General features: G+C 45.3%; 1 protein-coding gene across 10 annotated transcripts in view; it reads right to left on the minus strand.

The window, feature by feature from the left end:
• Nucleotides 1–22,763, minus strand: part of PAQR8 (progestin and adipoQ receptor family member 8) — a 97,698-nt gene that overhangs the window by 9,420 nt on the left and 65,515 nt on the right. For 2 of the 10 annotated variants that reach the window (XM_072944820.1, XM_072944819.1), the window contains 2 exons: nt 14,437–14,528; nt 13,047–13,095 (listed from right to left, as the gene is read on the minus strand). The exons of 5 other annotated variants lie outside the window; for them this stretch is intronic. The gene's annotated coding sequence lies outside the window, so the exon portion shown is untranslated. Of the gene's footprint in view, nt 1–13,046; nt 13,096–14,436; nt 14,529–22,763 lie in introns of those variants that run through there. 3 more of the 10 variants (XM_072944824.1, XM_072944823.1, XM_031688636.2) reach the window with 2 other exon arrangements.

Here is a 22,763-nt window from a genome sequence, read left to right on the forward strand (position 1 = left end):
TGATGGCCTGGAACGTCGGCCTGGGTCTTCACCCCGGGAGCTTTTCAAAAGCGCAACACTTGATCTGGATCGCCCTTGTCTGACCGCCTGGTTCATCTGCTCCCTGCCCAGGAGCCAGCTCTGCCTGGCTGGCTTTCCTAACCCTCAGGCCGGACGAGGGCGCCCCAGCTCCCGCCCACCCTGGCCTCTACTTCTTCTGTCCTGGGGCCCTGGTCCTTGGTGATGCTGGCCAGCTCCTTCAGGGGCAGGGGCTGTGTGGCACGCAAGTTCCGAGGTCTAAAATGGCACGCAGCATATAAAATCATCATACACCTAATAATGACTCTGCACGAGTAGTTCTTTAGGCCCAGACATACGGTACCAACTTCCTTCTGTTCTGCAAGGTTGTAGAAAAAAAAAAATCATGCTTTGCAGGTCGGGAAGTCTGGCTGTTCATGTTTGCTCTGCTCGATGAGCTGTGTGGTCGAGCCCCACACATTCAACTACTTATAAATTTTCCTATAAAAGGGTGGGTGGGAGGAGATGGTTTCCGGTCTTTCTCTCGGGCAAAAAAAGAGAGTAGATAACAACGAAACGGGCAGGAGCTGAACGGTACTTTGAAATGGCAACTTGTGCACATTTAAGTACTAGTAATATCTGAACTAAAGAACTCATAGGAAGATTGTAGTTTATTAATACATTTTTTTCTACCTTATAACTGATTTTAATACAATCTTTGAAAACTGAAAAGGAATTTAGTATATTTGGTTACATTTCTGGGATTTTTCATAATACCTCCCCCAACTGCTTTATAGTTTTAATTGCATTTAGGTTATAATGGGGCTGGAATTAAAAGTCCTATTTATTCAGTACAATATCGACACAATGAGCTCCATCAACGTTTACAAGAAAGTGTTATAAAATCAAGCCTTGGACTGTTTAGGGGTCCAATCTTAAAAGTTTTATCTTGGGTACTCCTTTAAAGCTATTAACAAAGTTAAGAGTTTTATGCCTATAGTATGCCATCTAAAAAAATTAAAAGCTCCATATTTGGGGAACTGATGACATTGTATCTGGAGGTCAAAGCAATGGTGTTCCTGGATTTACTACAAGGGCCGCACGTGCACTAGTCACAGACCTGGAATAGCTGATCCCCTGGAGAAGCACTGGGTGAGGAATTAGCAGTCCTGGCTCTACCATGAACTGTGGGACCTGAGGCAAGTCACTCGACTTCCTTAGGTACGCTTCCACGTCCTTGTGCATGAAATGAGTGTGTAACCTCTACAGGTTCTAATGCTGTGAAATTCTATAACTCATCCGGGCTCTGTTCTGCTTTGTGCTGACGACGGAGCTGTGTGCCGAAACCACTGCCAAACAGATCCTCTGACATCCCTCGTGTCACTGTGTGTGGGCCTCGCACAGATGGCAGGAAGGTGGCCTGCTGGTTGTTGGACAGGGAACAAAAGAGCAGCAACTGCCATCAAAGAGGGCAGAAGAAATGCTTCCGGAGCCCAAAGAAGCCCAGCCTCACGCAACACTGCATAACCATAAATGGCCGAGAATGACAGCAGCCAAAATGCCAGCGTGGTGCCCATTTGCGAGGCCGGGAGCGGCTCTGTGAGCAGCCTTTGGTCTAACTGGGGCCAGAGGTGGGGCAGCCGTGGCCTCAGACGCCCCAGGACCTCTGCCGTCATCCACCCCTTGAGAGGCCGCAGGGCCCATGCTGATCTTTGCAGCTGCATCTGCCAAGTATCCTATCACTGTTTATAAAGTCGTATTTTAAAGAGCAGCACTCCCAGAAGAGTCCCATTATCAGCAGAGAGAATTTTTAAGTGGATTCAGATTCACCAAAGGTCAATGCATATCCACTCCTTATTTAAGAAAACCTAACAAATAAATAGCATTTCGACACCCACAAACGGGAGATCTGATTTAATCACGATGAATCTGTACAATAGAATATTATGCACCCACTAAAACAATTATGCAGGTATGAAAACAAATATAAGTAAATTCATGTATGACTGAAGCACTCTGCTGTACACCAGCAATTGGTACAACATTGTAAACTGACTACACTTCAATTAAAAAGGACCGAAAAAAGAGCCAAAAAACCCACAATATACCAAGATATATAAATTCCATTATAAAAAATGGGAGAAATTTGACAAAACCATAATTACAATGAGATACTTAAGCATGCCTTTCCTAGATAATTTCATAACAAAAAATTGAAATAAAAAATAATAATTATGCAGGTATATTACACTTGTTATAGAGACGCGTGTGATACATGTGTGTGCTCTGTTGTCACTCACTGCTGTCTTCCTGGCACTAAGAACATGCAACTGACCAGCACATAGTAGGTGCTCAGCAAAGATTTGCTGAATAAATACACGGTGGAAAGACATTGTTACAAGGAAAATGCAAACTAAAAGTATGCATCCCACTTTTATAAAGATACATTCCTATGGCACGGAAAAGGTATAGAATTGCATGTAACCAGAACATTAATACAGATATTGCCAAGTGGTGGCATTATGGGGGAATTAGACTGTTTTCTGGAGTAGACACTATCATTGCAAGCACTTTTAACAATGAATATTTACTGCTTTTGTAATTGGAAAAATGAGGTTATCGCTATTATTCTACAAATAGGAATGGTTGATGTAAATATGTAAAAACTTGGTAAAGAGTGATTAATTACTACAGTGGATATTAAGACATCCTCCTCCCTGCCAGAACACCCCAACGTTATGAAATGTATACTTACTTGTATTATCCCGTGGATTTAGAGCTCGACTAGTTAGCATATCAGGCTAAAAAAATTATGGTCAGGAGTGCTGACAGAGGAAAAACACACAACCTTTTTATTCGGGGACCTTTCTGAGAATTACAGCCCGGGGGACAGCCTCTCAGATAGCTCTGAGGGTCTGCTCCAAAGAGGTAGGGAGGAGCCAGGATATATAGGAATTTTTGCTCGGGGAGAAAAAACCCATGTAGTCAAACATGAAAAGATTATTGCTAATCACAAAACAGCCATCTTAACTTAATGATTTTAGTGCCCTTTTGTGCATGGGAAGATGCAAGAGTCTGGGCTCATTGAAGTCATTCCTTAGATACACATCTTAACCATCTAGAGCCAGTATCCTGTTTTTCTCCATCCTGAATTTCCTCGGGGCACACTGATATGGGGGAGGGGCGGAGGTGGCTGCAGGGGCTTATGGCTTGATGGCCGCAATATTCAGGCAACAGTTTTGTCCGCAGGAGTAACCTAACTATCCTTGCCATAATATAAGCTAATGGTTATGGGGGAGGGAGGTGGGAGGGTGAAGAGAAAACATGTAACACCTACTGTTAGGGTAGCAATCATGTTGTCTCAGCTTGGAAAAGCCAGCACACCCAGGATTGTCAAAAGACTTTTCCCGCGGCACTCACACCCAAATGGCTTTAATCAGGGCTTCGATCCCTGAGCTTGTGGGCACCTGGCTGAACCCTGGTGATCAGAAAGGCGAGGTATACCTGTGTGCCACAGATGCGCCAGGAACCCGTCACCTCCTGGGCTCAGGGACCCCTCCACCTCTGGATCTTGTCCTAGGTAGCTCCCCCTAATATTATTAGGAGAAGAAAAGGCATCCTTAAGTGGCAGCTGTGCGCTGGGGAAGATGTCTTTTTCTCTATCTAAGGCTGGAACTCTCTAGCTGGGATTCCTGCATTTTCTTTATTGTTACTTCCCATCCTTCCTACATCCCAGCTAATCATCTCACTTGAGCAGATACTTTTTTCTTTTTTTTTAATGTTTTTTTTGGGGGGTGCGGGGGGAGGACTACATTTATTATTTTCTTAATGGAGGTACTGGGGATTGAACCCAGGACCTTGTGCCTGCTGAGTATACACTCTACTGTTTTCAAAATGCATCACACCAGACCCAGACTGCACCTTCCCCACGCAATAAACAGCATCTATTCTATGTTTAATTCTAGTGGGAGAACAGGGAGGAGCTGGGAACAGTTCAGGACGCGTTGAGCAGTCAGAGGTCAACCGCCAGAGTGGCTGGCTGTGATGATCATTTTCCTTCCGAGACTGCTTGTTTGGGTAAAGGTAAGCTTTGCTGTCTGAAATGCGGGTTAATTAAAGCCTGGGGACAAGAGCCTCCCAGGACTTTCCACTGCAGTGTAACCACTGGCTTCGTTGGGCGAGGTCTGGCTTCATTCCGGCAGCCTCTCGCCTACAGGAAGCTTCATCACCCATCTGCAAACCTGCCGGGACCCAGGTCAGCCCGGGTGAACCCCGAAGAGAGCTGCAGATTGCCACGGGCGGGAAATCAATCTTGGAAATGCACTTTCCACAGCAGAAGAATCTGACAACGAATGAAGCCTAGTCTGCACTGCATGCTGTGTCAGGAATGCGGGGTTTCTTAGCCATTTGACGTTAAGCCTTTTGCAGCTGATTACCGACCCTCCTGGTGGTCCCAAGACCTGGGCTTTTTATTTGCTACCAAGAATCAAGCAAGTCACTTCATTCTCAGTTTCTCTCTCCTCTCTCTCTCTCTCTCGCTCTCTCTTTTTGTATATGTGTATTTATTTATTGACATATAGTCAGTTTACAACATTGTGTCAATTTCTGGTGTACAGCATCTCAGTTTCTCTTTAGACATCCTCAAGGCCTTAGTTCAGCTCCACATTGGCCACGAAGTTTCCTCCAGGCCATCTTGATTTCTGTTCTCCCAGAAAGCCACCCACCTATTCCGCACATTTCGGTAAGCAGCATCCAGATTTGCATGCTTTTTCCCTTCTGTGTGCGCAGAGAGCCCTGTCTCTCCTGCCGACTGGGTTGCAAGCTCCTGGAGACAGAAACACTGACTTATCCCTCCCTTATTCCTCCTATCAGCAATTACCAAAAAAGGTGTCAATGGATGATTGTTCAAATGCAAAGCGGAAGAGGACTCTCCTTTGGCCCTCTTTGCTTCTAAAGGTAAGAACTGGTGAGATTTTACATCATGCAAATGTAAGCTGTTTTTCAAAGGGAAACAACACCTGAGTTGGAGGTTGTTTATCTCTGTGTGGTTCATCTACCTGGGAGGAAGCCATCACAATATTTAAACTGTTCACCGGATTTCCAATCATCAGCTGACTTTTGGTCTATCTCCTCCAATCACTGGCACTTTTGTCCCCAAGAAAAGATGCAGGAAAGAGAGGCCGGGCAGAAGAATAAATGAAGTAAAAGAACACTGGGGCAGGAGTTAGGAGACCTAGTTTTTTATTCTCGTTGCATAGAAAAAGGCAGGACAGACTGTCCTGGTTCCGTGAATGAGCCACACACTTTGCATCGCCAAGTACCCCTCTATTGCCTGGCAAACCCTACCTCCCTCTTGGATTCTGGCTCAGATATAACCTCTTCTGTGAAGTTTAGCAACAGCCTCAAGCAGAATTAATCACATCCTGTTACATTTCTTTAGCCTCGTGTCATAACTGGCTGTACACGCATCTTCTTTACATTAAATTGTGAAATTCATTGAGTCGCACAAGGAAGTCACTCGTGACATTTAAAAATTTTGTTTAGCTTGTGTTACTTGATTGTGAGAATAACAGAGTCATAGAGAACTGAAGTGACCTATTCAGAGTTCTGAACCGAATCAGCCCTAAGGTATGGGCACACCTTCTGACTTCTGGGTCCCAAAAGCCCAGTCACTTAGGTCTCCGAGAAGGAACGTCCATCAAACATGAACACAGCAGAAGAGCTGGATGAGAAGTGGGTGGGTGCCTGTGTGCCTCTGAGCTCCCACTGTGAGGTCTAGGTGTGTTGTCCAGAGCCCCCCCCCGCCAGGACATTCCGTGAGGTTCTCCTAAGGGAACCCTTGAAGACCCCTCTCCACTTGGCCTTTTCTACAATTTGAGGTAGAAACTCATCATCAGGATCCGATCTGGTTAAAAATCCTTAGTTCTTCTAGAGAGGAGTTTCATTGGAAAAGTTGATTATTCAGTTTAGAACAACAACTGGTCTGGTCTCCATCCCCGTTGTATTAACAGTCCGCCAGCCTCACCTGCAACTTCTACCTGGTGGCGGTGGTTTCTCACTCAGGATTACTTTAGCTCCAGGATCTCAGATTGGAAGTTCTTCCTTCCGGATCACAACACCCCAGATTTCCACCTGGACTATGTCCTCACACCTGCTCACACGCTCTGGGCTCCTCATAACCTCCGGTCCTCCAACCCTCCTTCTGTCTTGGTCCACTGGCCTCACTTGGCCCCAGCACACCAGCCACTTCACTTCTACCCAGGAGCTCTCCCCACCCTCCACCCAGCCCCGCCTTGATGACATCTGACTTCTATTTTTCCCTCACCAGGTACCATGTACGGCTAGAGAAAGTCATCAAACATGAGACCATGCTGAATCCATGCCTTTTACCCTCAACAGGACTTTGCTCTGTCTGGATGTCCCATCGCACCTTCACCTTTGGGTTTCAGACCAAACCTCTACTGGGGCGTGGAGGGATAAATTGGGAGCCCGGGGTTTGCAGATACACGCTACTGTATATAAAATAGACAAACAACGAGGTCCTATGTACAGCACAGGGAACTATATTCAATAACTTGTAACAGCCTATAATGAAAAAGAATATGAAAAGGAATATATATATATATTTATATTTATAGCTGAACCACTATGCTGTACACTAGAAACTAACACAGCATTGTAAACTGACCATATTTCAATTAAAAAAATAAAAACAAACCTCAGCTGAGCCTCGTTCTGTTACCAGTGCAACCAATCTCCTGGTCACCAAGCCTTGACATCAAAGTGAAATTTCTCCTTTTCCTCCTTCCCTCATATTCCAGTCATTAAATCTTTTCTTTTTTATTGCAGCATATTCCTTATCTCGCTCCCCTGCAAGCCTGCAGTGTCCCAGCGAGACCCCAGTGACACCCTCCTAACCCACCCTGCATCCGCTAATCCCCTGCCGCAGTTCCATCTTATTTGATTTGGCTGAAGTTCAGCTCTGATGAGGACATGCCCCAAAGCCACTTTCCTCCCTGCCAACTAAAGCTCACATTCCAGAGACTGCAGGTCCATGTCTTCCCTGCCCTGGCCTGATCCGCATCCTCAGCATCGCAAAAGTATTTTCATGCAGAACAAAAGTAACTAGTGTCCCCCAAAAATGTCATCTTCCCACATGCCATATGTGATCAGGTACCCCACCCCTCACCCAGCCCTGGGATCTGGACTCCCAAGTCTCTGTAGTACTAATTAGCTGCTTATTTTAAAGATATATCATAAACCTCAGGGTGCAGCCCACACATTAAGGATAAGTACTGTTATGAAACTGCTGGTTCCTAAAATAAAATATATATCTTCCCAAGGGGCGTGTTAATGTCTGAAAACCACTGCTGTAAACCATTCGCTCCCTGAACGTGCCCTGTGACTTTTTCTTTCAATTTGAAATGACAAAATGCTGCAGGTATACAGAAAAGTATACAAGAGGATACAAGAAACAATTGCTTGTCAAACCGTAGGTCGTATGGACTTCAGATTTAAATATATGTGTGTGTATAAATATGTGTGTATGGATATGTGTATGTGTGTGACTGTGTGTATGCATGTATGGACGTGTCATCCGTGTCTAGAAAGCAGGTAACTGAGACCTCGTCTCCCATGATCACTCATTCCTTCCCTCCCTCCCTCCCCAGGAGCCTCCATTATACACTGAATTTGGCGTGTTTCATTCCCACTAATGTTTTCACATGAAAACATTCTGAGACTAAAATTATGTAAGTTGGGAGGGTATAGCTCAGTGGTAGAGTGCGTGCCTAGCGTGCCCAAGGACCTGGGTTCAATCCTCAGTACCTCCGTTAAAATAAATAAATAAACCTGATTACCTCCCCAAATTTTTAAAATTAAAATTATATAACTACACGTAATAATATAATTAAAAATAATAAAACTTTAAAACTCCATAAACTGTATCTATTGTTTAGGAGATTTTTAATCTTTATAGGAATTTTGCACCTAACCTTCCTTCTTTCATTGAATGTTTGGTTTTCTCCTGATCAGTGGTTACCTGATTCTCTAGCTGATTCATTTTTCTCTGCTGGGTATTTTCCACATGCCACAGTCTACCTGTCCGTCCTCCTACGGATGGACATGCAGGTCTTTCCCATTACTTGCTACGACAGACAAGGCTGCCGTGTGGTCTTCTCGGCTTTGTGCCTGGGAGGGGGTTCCTCTTCGGGTCCTGGCCCAGGCTGCTCCCTTTACTTGGAAGGGCTTTCTCCCCCTCTCTCCCTCAGAAACCCTTACCCATCCCTGAAGGCACCTCCCGGAGGCTGATTCTGATCCACCCAAAGCAATATCCTCCTCCATCCCTTCCCCTGCAGCCTGCAGTTTGTGTCATAAAATGATGTCATCACAGAGAACTTTGCCCTGTCGTTGTCTGGGTTCTCATATCCCAAGCAGGCCTGACGGGCAAGCACTGTCTCACGTGGCATTAAATCCCCTCTCCCAACACTGAGAGCCTGGCAGGTAGACTTGCCCAGAGTGGACCCTCAGGGAGTGAACGTTGGGTCCACCGAGCTTTCCTTCCTTCTTTGGCTACCACGTCCCGCTATCACCATCTGATGACACACATCGAATGACAACAGTATATACGGAGAGGCTGCTCCGTGCCCAGGCATCATCCTCTCACCCCGAGGGCGAAGGGAAACCTGTCTCTATCACCCCCACTCTGTGTTGGGAGAAACTGGAGGTACGGGGTTGGAGGAGGGAACCCTCTGAGCTGGACAACCCCCTGGGGGCTAAATCCCTGCAGGTGGCTGCTCGTGTGTAAAAATCAGGGAAAACACTCTTCCTCTCTTCAAAGCACCCAAGATACTACATTTATGCCAACATTTCCATCAGAATGTTGTTCAGAATGAAAAGCGAAAATCAAACATGAGGCAGATAAGAGTGTTACCGAAACACAGCGCAGGAGTAGGGTGGGGGGAGAATTTCTGAGCCTGGAGCTGTGCTTTCTCAGTCAATGCGCATGGTGTAGACAAGCCTCAGAGAGGAAATCAGTTCCTCCTCCCTCCACCTCGTCCCTGTGACCTGCGCCTGGGGAGAGAGTCACAAAAGCCTATGTGTCTTCAGTGGCCACGAATGTGGCTTCAGAATCCTGGCCAGGGACAGGACTGGGATGGGGCCAAGGTGCCCGCCCCCCTACAGATGTTCACCTCCCCTCCAAGTTCAGGGCGGTGGAGGTGGGGGCGTGGTGACGGGCTTCTTCCTGATTCTGGAGTAGATTCTGACTCAGGCTCATTGTCCTTTTTTTTTTTTTTTTGATTAGACATGGAAAAGGCTAAAAAATGAGATGTGGAAAAACCAGTTCAAGAATCCAACGCTGCAGAACCTCCATACATCTTCAAGAGTCCAGAGTCCTGGCTTAAATGATAGCAAGCTGATACCTGTCTATACTGGTCTCGTCAGTTAGTAATAGCACATGTTTCCTCTGTACAGGGTGGGGAACTACAGTCAACATCTTGTAATAACCTTTACTGAAAAAGAATATGAAAACAAACATATGTATGTATATGCATGACTGGGACCCTGTGCTGTACACCAGAAACTGACACATTGTAACGGACTGTACTTCAATAAAAACAAAACAAAATAAAAAGAAAATGTATAAAAAAAAAGTAATAGAACATGTCCAGGTTACAGGATTTTTGCAAGCAGCTCACCATTCCATGCCACAAGAACCAGGGACAGAAAAACTGAAAGAAGTTTTGTGGAGCTGCCCTGCCTCGTTGTGGGTTGACAGAAAGGTCAGCAGAAGCCCTGAAAATCCTAGTCTTATGAAGGATTTTAAGACACATCTTGGAAACGGGTTAAACCACAACATGCAAACTTAGGTGTCACTACGAAAAATCAAACTCCTGACTATTGTTTCGAGGTTATGGAGTCTGGTCGTGGGAAGGGCCGTGTTTACTGTAACAGAACCCCAGGTCTCAGATGACATTTGATCATAATCCGTGCACAGTGCTACCCGAATGCCTGGATTGTTTTTGCAGTTGAGCTGAAATGCCCACGTCCGCGGTTTCAGCGTCAGCTGCCCACCCACGTGCGCTTTACAGATACACGCCCAGCGATCACTGCCTGGGCATCGCCACACACCACCTGTGGGCCCTGATTATAACAGCACCTGAGAGACAGCTCCTTCCAGGCCTCGCCCAAATCCCACCTCCTCAAGGTGGAACCGGTCAGCACCGAATGTTGCCTGCCCCTGAGTCATCAGCCACCCACCCCCACCCATGGTGCACCCCGAGGGAATTCAGGGAGGAGAAAAGCAGGATGCTGGCCCTAGATAGTTAAGATGTGTATCTAAGGGATGATTTCAATGAGCACAGACTCTTGCATCTCCTGATACACAGAAAAGCACTAAAATTATTAAGTTGAGATATCTGGATTGTTTCTTTTTTTATTTCTTATTTTTTTTATGACTTTGGGATTCATAGATACACATTACTGTATATAAAAACAGGTTAACAACAAGGATCTACTGTATAGCACAGGGACCTATATTCAGTTTCTTGTAAGGAAATGTCTGTTTTTTGAGGTTAGAGGTCATCTTTGATGTTTGACTTTTTCTTCCCCCCAGCAAAAACTCCTATATATCTTGACTTCTCCCTTCCCTCTCGGAACAGTTCCTCAGAGCTCTCTGAGAGGCTGACTCCGGGGCTGTAGTCCTTACTAAGGTCCCTGAATAAAACATAACTCATAACTTTGAGGCCGTGCATTTTCCTTCTGTTAACAGAGGCTTCCCAACAGCCCTATTGACCTAACACCGCATCCGCACCCTCCCCAGCAATCTAGAGCCGCCCCTCTGCTTTACTCTTTCTATGGTTTTCTATAGTTCTGTATACCTTTTGACTTAATATATCATTTTCTTTCTCATGCTTAAAAAAAAAATTCTGGTACATACACCCAACATAAAATTTCACCCTTTTTAAGTGAACAGCCCAGCAGTGGCTTTAAGTACATTCACATTGTTGTGCAACCATCACTACCATCCAGCTCCATCTTGCAAAACTGAGACTCCATACCCATTAAACAACAATTCTCCATTCTCCCCTTCCTCCGGCCCCTGGCAAACATCCTTCTACTTTCTGTCTGTATGAATTTCCTACTCTAAGTACCTTATGTAAGTGGAATCATACAACATCTGTTCTTTTATTTCACTTAGCATAATGTCCTCCGGGTTCATCCATGTTGTAGACCGTGTGTCAGAATTTCCTTCCTCTTTAGGGCTGAATAGTATTTCACCGTGTGTCTATACCACACTGTAGGTATATTCCACACTAGTGTGTATATACTTATCCACTGATGTACATTTAGGTTGCTTCTACCCTTTGGCTCTTGTGAATACCACTGCTATGAACACAGGTGTTCAAGCCTTTCAGACTCTGCTTTTAATTCTTTTTTTGTTATAAATTTATTTTTATATTAAATTTCTTTTTTGTTATGAATTTATTTCTATATTAAATTATTTTTATTTTAAATTTATTTTTATTATTATTTTTAGGGGGAGGTAATTAGGTTTATTTATTTATTTTTAATGGAGGTACTGGGGGTTGAACCTAGGACCTCATGCATGCTAAGCATGTGCTCTACCACTTGAGCTATACCCTTTCCCCGCTCTTTGCATGTTATTAACTCACAGTTATTCCTCACAACTCTACAAAATGGGATCTCTTCTTTTTTCCTGTTGTACAGTTGAGGAAGGAGGTTAAGTTTCATGCCCAAGGTCACCCAGCCAGGAAACGCTGCACCCAGAACCCAGACCCAGGTAGTCTTCACTCCAGAGGACGTGCCCTGAACGTCTACACTATTCAGGAAATGCTTTCTGTTTCAACCTCATTTACTGAAAGACATTCTAAAATGCAGCAGTTAGTGTAAGTGAATAGAATTTTGATAATTCAGAACTGTCTGGGTCCTTTATCTCTTTCTGGATGTCAGTGAAAGAGAACGTTATTTTCCTGTGTTTTGATGAGTTTCATTTTTTTCTTCAAAGTGGAATATGTCAGTAAATATTAAATTGAAGACTTTGATTAGTCAAAGCTGCACTGAAGTAGATCCACTGTCATTAATATCAACAAGGCACCTCCACGATAAACACCATTAGGAAACAAGACAACTTTTTCTTCTTTGAAATTGTATTGATCTTGGAGACAAAGTAAGCTGGAAGGCAGAAGGCCCAAATCCTACTCTCCTCAAATTAAATGAATCACATACTTAAAAATAAACCACGATCCTTCTGGTACCAGTAGCGCCATCTGTAAACTGAGAAGACTAAAGGCCAACAACTTGATATTTCTGAATCAAAGTTAAAAAAAAAAAAAAAGAATGTAATCACAAGCCTAAGACAAGGTGACTCTAGGTCCAAAAACTGTCACTTTTAAGATTTAAACTTATTTGGTGTCTAAGAGCGAATTATATAAGCTCACTATCAAGTCAGCATTCAAATAAGATGATTTTAAACTCCAAAGAGTGCAGGCTGAAGCCCCCAGCGGGCCTGCAGAGAACAAAAGACACAGTACCAGCCAGAAGCTATCCGGGCAAGTTGCACAGATCATCTGGTCTTGGGAAGAGACAAGCACTTGTTGTTACGAGAAAATTCAAGGTCAGGACAGCTTGCAGCTCCATTCCCACTGCCCCAGCGCTCCCTTCCACAAAGGACCATAGTATCCACTGAAAAGTTGCAATTACTCACCCCCTCCAGAGAATTCAACTACTTTGGATGTTCCCGAATAACCACAGCATACGTACGATGTTTTCTGGCTTATTTTTCTCATGACATCCCAAAAGATGGAGAAGGTAAAGAGTGATAGTAAACCAGGAGCGCTTTTTAGATAAACACTACTAGATAAAAGTACACCTCTAAGGGGAGACGGGTTCTAAATCGAACCCAAGTTTTAAAAACTACCTTTAAAGTACTTGGCCAGCCTAATGCTTTGTTTGACCTGTATGGTTCCCAGCCCCTTCACTTCCTCTGCCCCCAGCATCCAGTGGAGACTTCTGCAACAGAAAAGTACCTCTGCTGGTCCTTGCTGGTAAATCAGAGGATTCCAAAATGAGCTGTTTCTGGCAAAAAAAAAAAAAAAAAGACTTTTCTTTATTTATTTAGAATTGAAATTTTCATTTTAATTAATTTTTCTTTTTAATGAATTAATTGGGGAGGTAATTAGGTTTGTTTATTTATTTTTAATGGAGGTACTGGGGATTGAACCCAGGGCCGTGCACATGCTAAGCACACAGCCTGATCTTAACCACGGCGACAGCAGCCTCTCAGTCCTCCTGGAGACAGCCTGGCCTAGAGCAGCCCGTGTGGCTCCTGCCTGCCCAGCTCATCAGGCCATAAAGATTTCTGGTGACTATAGACCAGCCCAAGCCGTTCCTCACAGCCCTGTACGTTACCTCTAATGTGGTCAAGAATACTTAGGACATCTTCTCGCAAGAAAGTCCTGTCACCTCCTAGGCTTATCTTAATATCCTTCAAATGTCTTCGAAAGGGAAGAGCACCGTCAGTCGGCTGAGAGTGAGTTAACTGTAACTAGGCGCTAAGTTTCTCGCTCTCGCATCTCATTAAACTACGGGAATCTAAATTCGGCTTCATACAACTGCTATCCCAGAGCAGGAACTCCTGAAGGCCAGGCTTTGAGCTTCCACTTCCTTCATATTCCCCTTAGGCATCCAACATTCCGATTCGCCCAGGAAAAGAATGATTTTAATTAGTCTCACTGACTCACCAACCAAACTACAGACCCAATCTACAAACCTGCTATGGGCTGAAAAGGAAGGGATCATGACCTCCAACTCCTCCATGAACCATCAATGTTGGAAACATTTCCCCCATCACCTGCTTTCCAGAAAGGGTTTTGCGTTCTCGAGTGGTAACATTTCCTCTCCCTTTGATCTGATGCTTGGTGAAAGAAGAGAGATGGTCCCTAGCTGGAAGGGACCTAGTGTGACCGCGGGCAGAAGGGCTTAAGGGATTTCAGCCTGGAAAGGGCTTTAAAGACCACTTTCTTAGGAAAGGGCAAGGAGGCATCAATCTATGCAACCCCGTTGGTAAAGGCTTCCTGGGGCCCTGCGCTGAGAGGCATTCCAGGCCCCTGTGAGCTCCAGGGATGATGCTGGGATCAATTAACAAGTCTGCCACCACTGTGGAGGGGCCCTTCCACAAAGCCACGTATTCTGCCATCCCTGAGCTGATTCTCCTATGAAGAGTTAGCGACTTGCAGAGTCTTCCTTAATTTCATTTTTTAAAAAGTCAAAGTCACACCACTCATAAAAAACTCTTTCAAAGGATTTGCAACAACAAAGGTTTAAAGAAAACAGATGTTCCCTGAAAGACACCGGCTGAGGTCTTCACTGGCATTCCCAGAAGGAGCCCAAGGTGGAATGCCTAGGCGTGTCCTCAACCTGCACCCTGACAAGGACCACCACTTAGTGCTTCACAGGTGAGATGGATAAAGGCTGGGTAACCTCCCGTGGTCACGTGGCTTCTGTGATGCCTGGGGAAGGGAAGGGAAGGGAAAGAAACTGAGGTTTGAGAATCACTTAAATGCCAATGATCCCAAAGACAAAGGAAAGTATTAAACAGAAAAGCCAAGGTGTGCTCATTTTGGTAGGAAAAGGGAAGAATTAATTTCATGAACTAGCAAAGCTCTTGATTAATCCAACAACAGTTTTCACGTGTTTTCTGCTCTGTTCTTAACACCAGTGGACCAAGTGGGTGCACACCAAGCGAATGACATGGTTCCTTTCCCAGCCAGCTTATATAATCTCTCTCCTTCTCCCTGGAGGTAGGTTTGGACGTCAGGGGCCAGGTCAGACCTCTTGAGAGACAGCTGGCCTCCCAACACCTACTCGGTGTTGTCAGCCAACTGCTCCCAGGTGAAGAGAACGCTTTTGGCAGCCACCGAGCACACAGCAGGCAAGAGGCCTGAAGAAAAGGCAAGGGAGAGGAGGCAGGCATGTGATTCTAGAGACAAATAAACACAATTAGCTGTGCTAGAAACAAACTGAAAAGACTCAGTGGGAAGACTAGGGTTCCTTCTGCCAAGAGAGAAAACCAAAGGAAAATTCATTTTAAAAGAAACCTTTCCCTGCCCTCGGCAGCCAGAGGACAATGACAGACAGAGCTTCTGTGAAGTCCTTTTCATTGTGGGTTTCTCTGCCATTTCAAACACTAGCACAATAAGGGTTTGACTGCTTTATCGGTTTTGCTGCCCAAATAGAATCCATTAATATTTCAGGCTGGTCCTTTCATTCCTGGAGATGACGATTCTAAGACTTTCAAAGCCATTCTGTCCCCGTGGACCTAAATAGACACTGTGCACAGCCATGGTCGGCTGGTTGAAGTCACAGAAATCAATAGTGCTGCCCCTGGGAGCTTGCTCTTCTGCTTCCTGGATCCGGTTCCACAGAGGAGGATTAGCCACAGCTGAGAGATCTAGCGGCTGCCTTCCTAGGATGCGATGGTTAATGGCACAGGCTCGGGTTTGAATCCCGACTCTGCCCTGGATGGCCTTGGGCAGGTGACTTCACCCCCTTGTGTCTCACTGTCCTCATTTATAAGGGAAGGGTATTGTGCTGCCTGACTGGGAGGGCTGTCACGACCCTGAAAGAATTCCGATAGAAGAGCCTTCATCTTTTATTTACTTATCTTTTTAAATGGAGGTACTGGGGATTGAACCCAGGACCTCACTCATGCTAAGCACATGCTCTGCCACTGAGCTATCTCCCTCTGAGCCTTCAACTTTTAGAACTACATTCTGAAAGGCTCACAAATCACGGTATGATGTCTGCTTCAAAATCGTCTGGAGGTCAGAGGTATGTACAAAGAAGTTGGCCGTGAGGTGGTCACTGTTGAAGCTGGGGGATGGGTGCGTGGAGGTTTATTATTACCGTTCTGTCCAGCTCTGTCTGTCTGAAATGTTCTGCTGTAGAAAGTTTGAGAGCAAGGATAAGGCAGGTGAAACCACTAGTACACAGCAGGTGCTCAGTTAATGCAGTCAGTCACTGATCAGAGAGGGTCTTGATGGCATTGTTTCAAGATCCAGGAGGCACCTTTGTAGCAGCTAGAGACATGGGTGGGTTCTGGGGCAGCAGCTGGCCCAGTCTTAGGCACATATTAAGTAGTCAAAAAATCCCTGTAGGGGGATGGACAGATTTCCTATTTGAACCCCCCTTCTGCCGCTCTGGCATGATTCCATGTGCACCCCAAGAACATGTATTTCCTTTTCCTCCTGCTTCCTCCCAAGCACTCCCCTGGCAGAGTGACTCTCCAACTGCAAAGATCTAAAATATTAACATTCCAGATGAGACGGAAAATAGTTAGGGACCCTGCAAGTTGACACCGGCAACTCAGAAGGTGGCATTGCTTTCTGGGATATAAGCTATAAATGACAAGTCATCATCTAGGGTGTTTTAAAGAGAGAGGAAAAAAAAAAAAAAGAAAAGCCGTGCAGCCCAAGAACACCTGCAGCACTTCAGGAATTAACCTGAACCTCTTTACCACGCTGACACTTGATGACTCCGTTTCTATCTGCCTGCAGCGCTGCCCAGTTTCAATGAAATTCTTGGCACTTTGCCTGAACCTGTCTGTGTGACATTCTAGCACTGCAGCCAACGCCAGCCCCAGCGTCAGTACGTGCCTGCAACGGATGTCACTTTCTAAAGTGCTCAGCGTTCCTAGCAACTCAAGAGACAGTATGAATACCTTTGTCTTGCTAAAGGGCAGGAACAGAAAAGCTAAATGGGACTCTTGGAATGAATTCTTTGGACAGAATTAAATACACCATGGAGAATACAAAGTTTCTAATTCAAGAGCCACTACACTCAACGTTGATTTGACATCATGCTCCTTTTTCTTCCGTATTTTATACAACCGATTTGACTAAAACGAAAGTGAGAAGATAGTTTTCACCAACATAGTTCCGTTTTTCACAAAAGTATGAGCTATAGACAATACTCAGGAGAGTATGGGTGCTTTAATTCCAGCTTCCACTGGTTTGGGGAAGGGTAGCCCTCCTCCAGTGTCCAGACTGTAGAATTATTTTGAACCTCTTGGGTAATTCTCCGAAGAGCAGGTGGTAAGAACAGAGCAAATACATAGTTCCAAGCTTCTGGGGGAAGGCAACAAACTCTCTATTCCTTAACAGGGAATTTTTTTTTCTTCTTTGCTTTTCTTAATCTTGGACTACATCACCCTTGGCAGATAAATGTCACTGACTCAGGACCAACAAAAAAAATCCTCTTAAATCAATAACCCTAGCTCTGATCTCCTTCAGGAACCAGCTCAGCCCAGAAGAGGGGACAGCTTGGTTCTTCTCTGGGTGTCACGAAATCTTGACATCTCCCATTACCTCTATTATATATAACATTCATCCTAATTATCATTATTCATTCATTCATTCAACATCTCTGCTATAGAATGGGGTCCTCCTCACAGAAGAGAATAGGGATAGTTTATCAGCTACTTAGACGGGCTTAGAATCTTGTACCCTCCCAGACACGCCCAGGACAAAAGGCTTCACTAAGCCCCAGGCTGAACTCAACTGGATCATCCAGCCCAGGTGACTTCCAGTGCAGGGCAGGCCTCCATATTTATGTTCTGAATGTCATGTGGGATAGCGTGAAGTCTTATTCTGCCACTTTGAGCTCCTGAGTAAAACCTACCAGGACTTCCCATTCACACGTGACCTGAGCTCTGCTTCAGCCCTGAGGAATCCCTTCCCCACCTACCTCTGAAGCGGAGCAGCCTCCCTACTAACTCTCCTCCAATCTGTAACCTCCACAAGGGCGGGGACTGCACAGTCTATCTCTACCCCGTGTTTAGCACAGACCCTGATGCTGGTAAGCCCTTAATATTGATGAATGAGTGAATGAATAACTGAATGAACACACAAGATATCCTCTGCTTCCCAGACCACTGAGAAGTCCATCACACCTCATTCCACAGGGTTGGTCTTCAGGTGCCTTCTCAGCCGGGGCTACCCAGCCACCCATGAATTTCAGCAATTCATGGCACTAAATATCCCAAACAGCCTGGATAGGGTTCCATAAAGTAGGTCTGGGCAGCAGAGCAGACGTTCCTCCCTTAATCACTGGTGGGGGAAGGTTCTCACCACACACACAGGAAAGTTGAGGGGACCTACCAGTACTAGGGCGTTATGGACTGAATGTGTTGTTCCCTCCACCCCCCAGTTCTTATGTTGATGTCCTGACCTCCAAAGTGGTAGTGTTTGGATGTGGGACCCTGGGGAAGTAATTAGGTTTAGATGTGGTCATTGGAGAAGGGGGTCCCCATCATGGGATTAATGCCCTTACAAGAAGAGGAAGAGAGAGAGAGAGAGAGAGGGTGATCTCTCTCTGTTCCTCTCTGTTTCTGCCACAAAAGGACATGGCACACAGCAAGAAGGCGGACATCCTCAAACTAGGAAGAGGGCCTCTCCAGGAACTGAAACTATCAGCACCTTGATCTTGGACTTCCTCGTCTCCAGAAACTTGAGAAATAGATCTCCGTTGTTGAAGCCCCCCGGTTTATGGTATTTTGTCATGGCAGCCCGAGCAGGCTAAGACTCCCTGCTACTTCAACTGCCGCTAGAGACAGGTGTCTAGAGGCTGCAGAAATCCATCAAACTAGTACTGGAGCAACAGAAAGGACAAATAAAGAATCTGGCCTAATGTCGGAGCCCAGCTCTGCTCCTTGGGCAAGACACCACCTCTCTGTTCCTCACTTTGCTCATCTGTGAAATGGGGCCGATAACAGTATCCATCTCAGAGGGTTGTGCTGAGACGTAAATGAGGTGATGTAAATACAGGTGACATTTAAACAACAACGGTGTGAACTGCATGGGTCCACTTCTACGCAGACATTTTTCCATAAGTACATACTACAGTACTACACAATCCGCGGTCAGCTGAATTTTTTCAGTAAATACAGGGTGCAGAATGACATGATTGCGGCTGGTTGAATTCTTTCAATAAATACATAATACAGTATTACATGATTGCAGTTGGTTGAATTTTTTCAATAAATACATACTATAGTTCTACACAATCCGCAGCTCTTTGAATCTGAGGATGTGGAATCGAGGGCCCACTGAAGTTATACACAGATTTTCGACAGCGCAGAGGTTGGTGCCCTTAACCCCCAAGTTGCTCAAGGATCAGCTGTACGTTTCCTGACACCAGGAGGTGCTCAGTCAGTAGTTACTATTTTGAGGATGCTGAAGCCTCATCCCGCTCATGCTCCAGCTGCATCCGAAGGGACAGAAAGACGTGGTGGGCGGGGCCCCGTAGCAGTCATCAGAAGCCCTGTGTTTGAGTCCCTGTTTTTGCCATGTTCTCACTGTGACTTTGACAAATTTCTTATCCTCTCCAGCTCTAAGTTTCCTTCATCTGTTAAAAAAAGTCAACATGGTAATATCTGCTCTCCATACCTCATCAGGGCACTGCAAAAATCGTATTTGACGAGGTACATAAAACTGCTTTGAAAACTGCCCAGCAACGCGTGCACAGAAGTATTGAAAGATGTAGATTTGTCAATATTAATTAAATATCTCTAAGGCTCTAAAATGAAGTTTTTCAACTTTTGGGGCTGCAACCCATTAGAAGGAACATACTTTCCATCACAAGCAGGCATACTTTCAACACTAAAACTAGAGCTTAAGAAAACAATACTTAATGTTACTCTGATATTTTCAACTAGGTTCTCTTCTTTTTTCTTTTCTTTCTTTTTCTCTTCTTCTCCTTCTTTTTCTTCTTTTTTAAATGAACATCATTAATTTCACAAGGCATGGTTCTGACCCTCCACTCTCACTGGGCATCAGTGAGAAGAGCATTTTTCAAAAATCTGATGCCCAGACCCCGCCCACCAAGATTCTGAATCAATGGTTTGGATTGGAGCCCGGGCATCTGCATTCTTAGAAAGCCCCAGGCAATTCTATTGTGCAGCCAGGACTGAGAACCACAGAACTGATGGCTTCTAGCTCACAGCTGAAAAACCATTGCATTATTTACATCCCAGTCTGCCAAACACTCCAGCGCATTGCCCCAACCCTACCCGCTGAGGCTTCCTGCATGCTCCAAGTGGACCACTCACTCCTGTGGCTCCAGGTGCACTAGGAACACATGGAAAAGCAGGAAGGTCAAAGTGGAGCCTGGGCTTATGGGCAGCCTTCCTCCTCCTCCCAGATGGCCAGGGAGCCCTATGCAGAGCAAAAACTGCAGTGGATTTGGAGAATTCTGTTCAAAGTGAAGGGACCTCCTCCAAGAACTTTTTGCTTGAGGAGGGGGAGCTAAGGAAGAGTATAGAGAAACTGCCGGACCCCGTGGCCTGCTCAAACAGCAGAGGAAGTTCTGACCCTACACAGACAGGGGTCCGAGTAGAGCCTGGAAGACAAGCTCAGTCGGAGGGGGCTTCCCCACCTGGCCTCCTCCTCCTTCCAGGGGTGGTCGGGAGGAAACAGAAAGCTTCTCCATCCTCAGCTCACTTTGTCCTCCCCAAGACAGGGTGTCCTGTTCACCTGGCTGGTGTTTTCTGTAGCCTACACTTGGCTGCCAGCAGGACCAGGTCAGAACCTGAGCCAGAATGCAGCGGGAACCCCAGACACTGGAGGCCCTGAGTCTGTGTCCTACTCTCGGACACGTGGATGGAATCTAGAAACCTGGATTGGTCCTGGACACACTGGGTTAAAAAGCCAAAGCTGTCTGTCTGAAGCTTAGTCCCTGGGTTTACTGACCAGACACAATACTAAGAGTTGCCATTTACTGGGCACCTTCTGTGTGTAAGCTCTGTGCATACACTGTCTCATCTAATTCCATAACATCATTTCCAACATGCCTTTTATAGACACTCAGGTTAAGGACCTCACGCAGGGTCATGCCAAGATGCTCATCCAAGTTGGTCCCCACTCCAGATCCCCTGCTCTAGTTCAGGGTCTCTCGGCACTATTGACATTTGGGGCTGGATAATTCTTGGTTGTGAGGGTCTGTCCTGTGCATGATACAATACCTAGCAGCATCTCTGTCCCCTACGCATTAGATGCCAGTAATATTCGTTCCAGCTGTGAAAATCAGACATTGTCAAATGTCCTGGGGCAGGCGGTGCAAAATCACTGCCCCTACTCCTTATTAAGAAGCATGGCTCTAGTCTAAACCACCATGCTGTATTGTTTCCTGGTACTTTACAAGTACGTAACTCACCATTCAGAAGAGTAACAGAGCAAGAGCCAAACGCAACCATGGAGGTGATAACTGGAACGCTCCAGGAAAGTATGGTACGACAGTATTAGCACCTGATCCTACAGTTCTGCAGTGGTCCCTTAGAATCTGCGGGGGACTGGTGCCCAGACCCCCTTGGGTACCAAAATCCACAGACACTCAAGTCCCTTATGCACAGTGTTGGAGTATAGCCAACCCACATCCTCCCATATGCTTTAAAACACCTCTAGATTACTCATAATACCTAATACAATGTAAATATTATGTAAATAGCTGCAAATACAATGTAAATATATGTAAAGTAAATGCTATGTAAATATAGTTGCTGGCGTATGACAAATTCAAGTTTTGTTTCTTGGAACTTTCTGGAATTTTCTCTTCCCAAATATCTTCTGATGTTTGTTTCAATTCACATTTTAAGGCAAGGCAAGGAAAATTTAAACAGAAAATTTCCTCTGCCCTTTGGCCTCCTCCCTCCCCTCTGCTGTGCACTCTGCATCTGCTCTGTGTGTTAACCAGACCCCCCCCCACCAATGGCAGAAATACCTGCTCAAACACAGAGATCAATTGTTTGTCTTCTGATGCCAGCCATGTAACTCCTTAGAAGATAACATTCCTTTGTCAGTTGTCTAAGGGGTCGCGATGAAGACCTGCCACTCACCTTGTACCTGCAGACATCTTTGGTGAGTTTTACATACAGGCCAACATATTACTCTCCTTAAAGACAGTGACTGATACAGAACCGACTGGTCAGACGACCTGGGGAGACACTGGGCCACACCTAATGGAAGCTCTTCCCTTAAATACTTACTTATAAAATAGATTTCAACCTTTGTTAAAAAAAAAAAAAACTTACTTGTGACCTTACTGATGTTACTAGATATATTACTTGTATTCTGCCTATTTTACAAGATTTGTTCCCTGCATTACCAAGCATATGACTGAGCCTCTGATAAAATGAATGATGACTGGGTGACTTAAAAAGATTGATCAAATATATAGCTGGATAAGATAAATGATTGTAATAGTGTAGCTCTAGATATGGGAAGAAGCAACAAGGCAGAACCATTTCCTGGACCATAACAGGCTAGTCAGACAGGCGGTCCAGAGGCTTTTGGCTACTGTTACCAGAGCCTAGTCCAGTAACAGCACATGGAGTGGCCTGTCAACCAAATCCTCCCCTGACCTGCGAACGAGCGTTCCTTGCACCGTGGGACAGAGTGGTCACAAAATGCCTCCCAAACCTTAGTAGAAATTAAGAACAAAAGGGAGGGGACTATCAGACAAAGAGCACTGCCCATCACCCATTTGTACAAGAATCCAGTCTTCAGCCCCTGCAGTCACTGACCCTACACAGCACACCCTGCAAGGAATTCAGGGCGAAGATCAGGATGAGGCATTCTGTGCTCTGGGGAAATTGTCAGAACCGGCCCTCAGGTGGTGAGATGTTTTCAGAAAAAAATTTTATGAATCCAGTTTCTTGCGTCTTTCCACACTTAGAAAAGCACTAAAACCAT

This window comes from Vicugna pacos, chromosome 20 (assembly GCF_048564905.1).
Source record: "Vicugna pacos chromosome 20, VicPac4, whole genome shotgun sequence".
NCBI lineage: Eukaryota > Metazoa > Chordata > Mammalia > Artiodactyla > Camelidae > Vicugna > Vicugna pacos.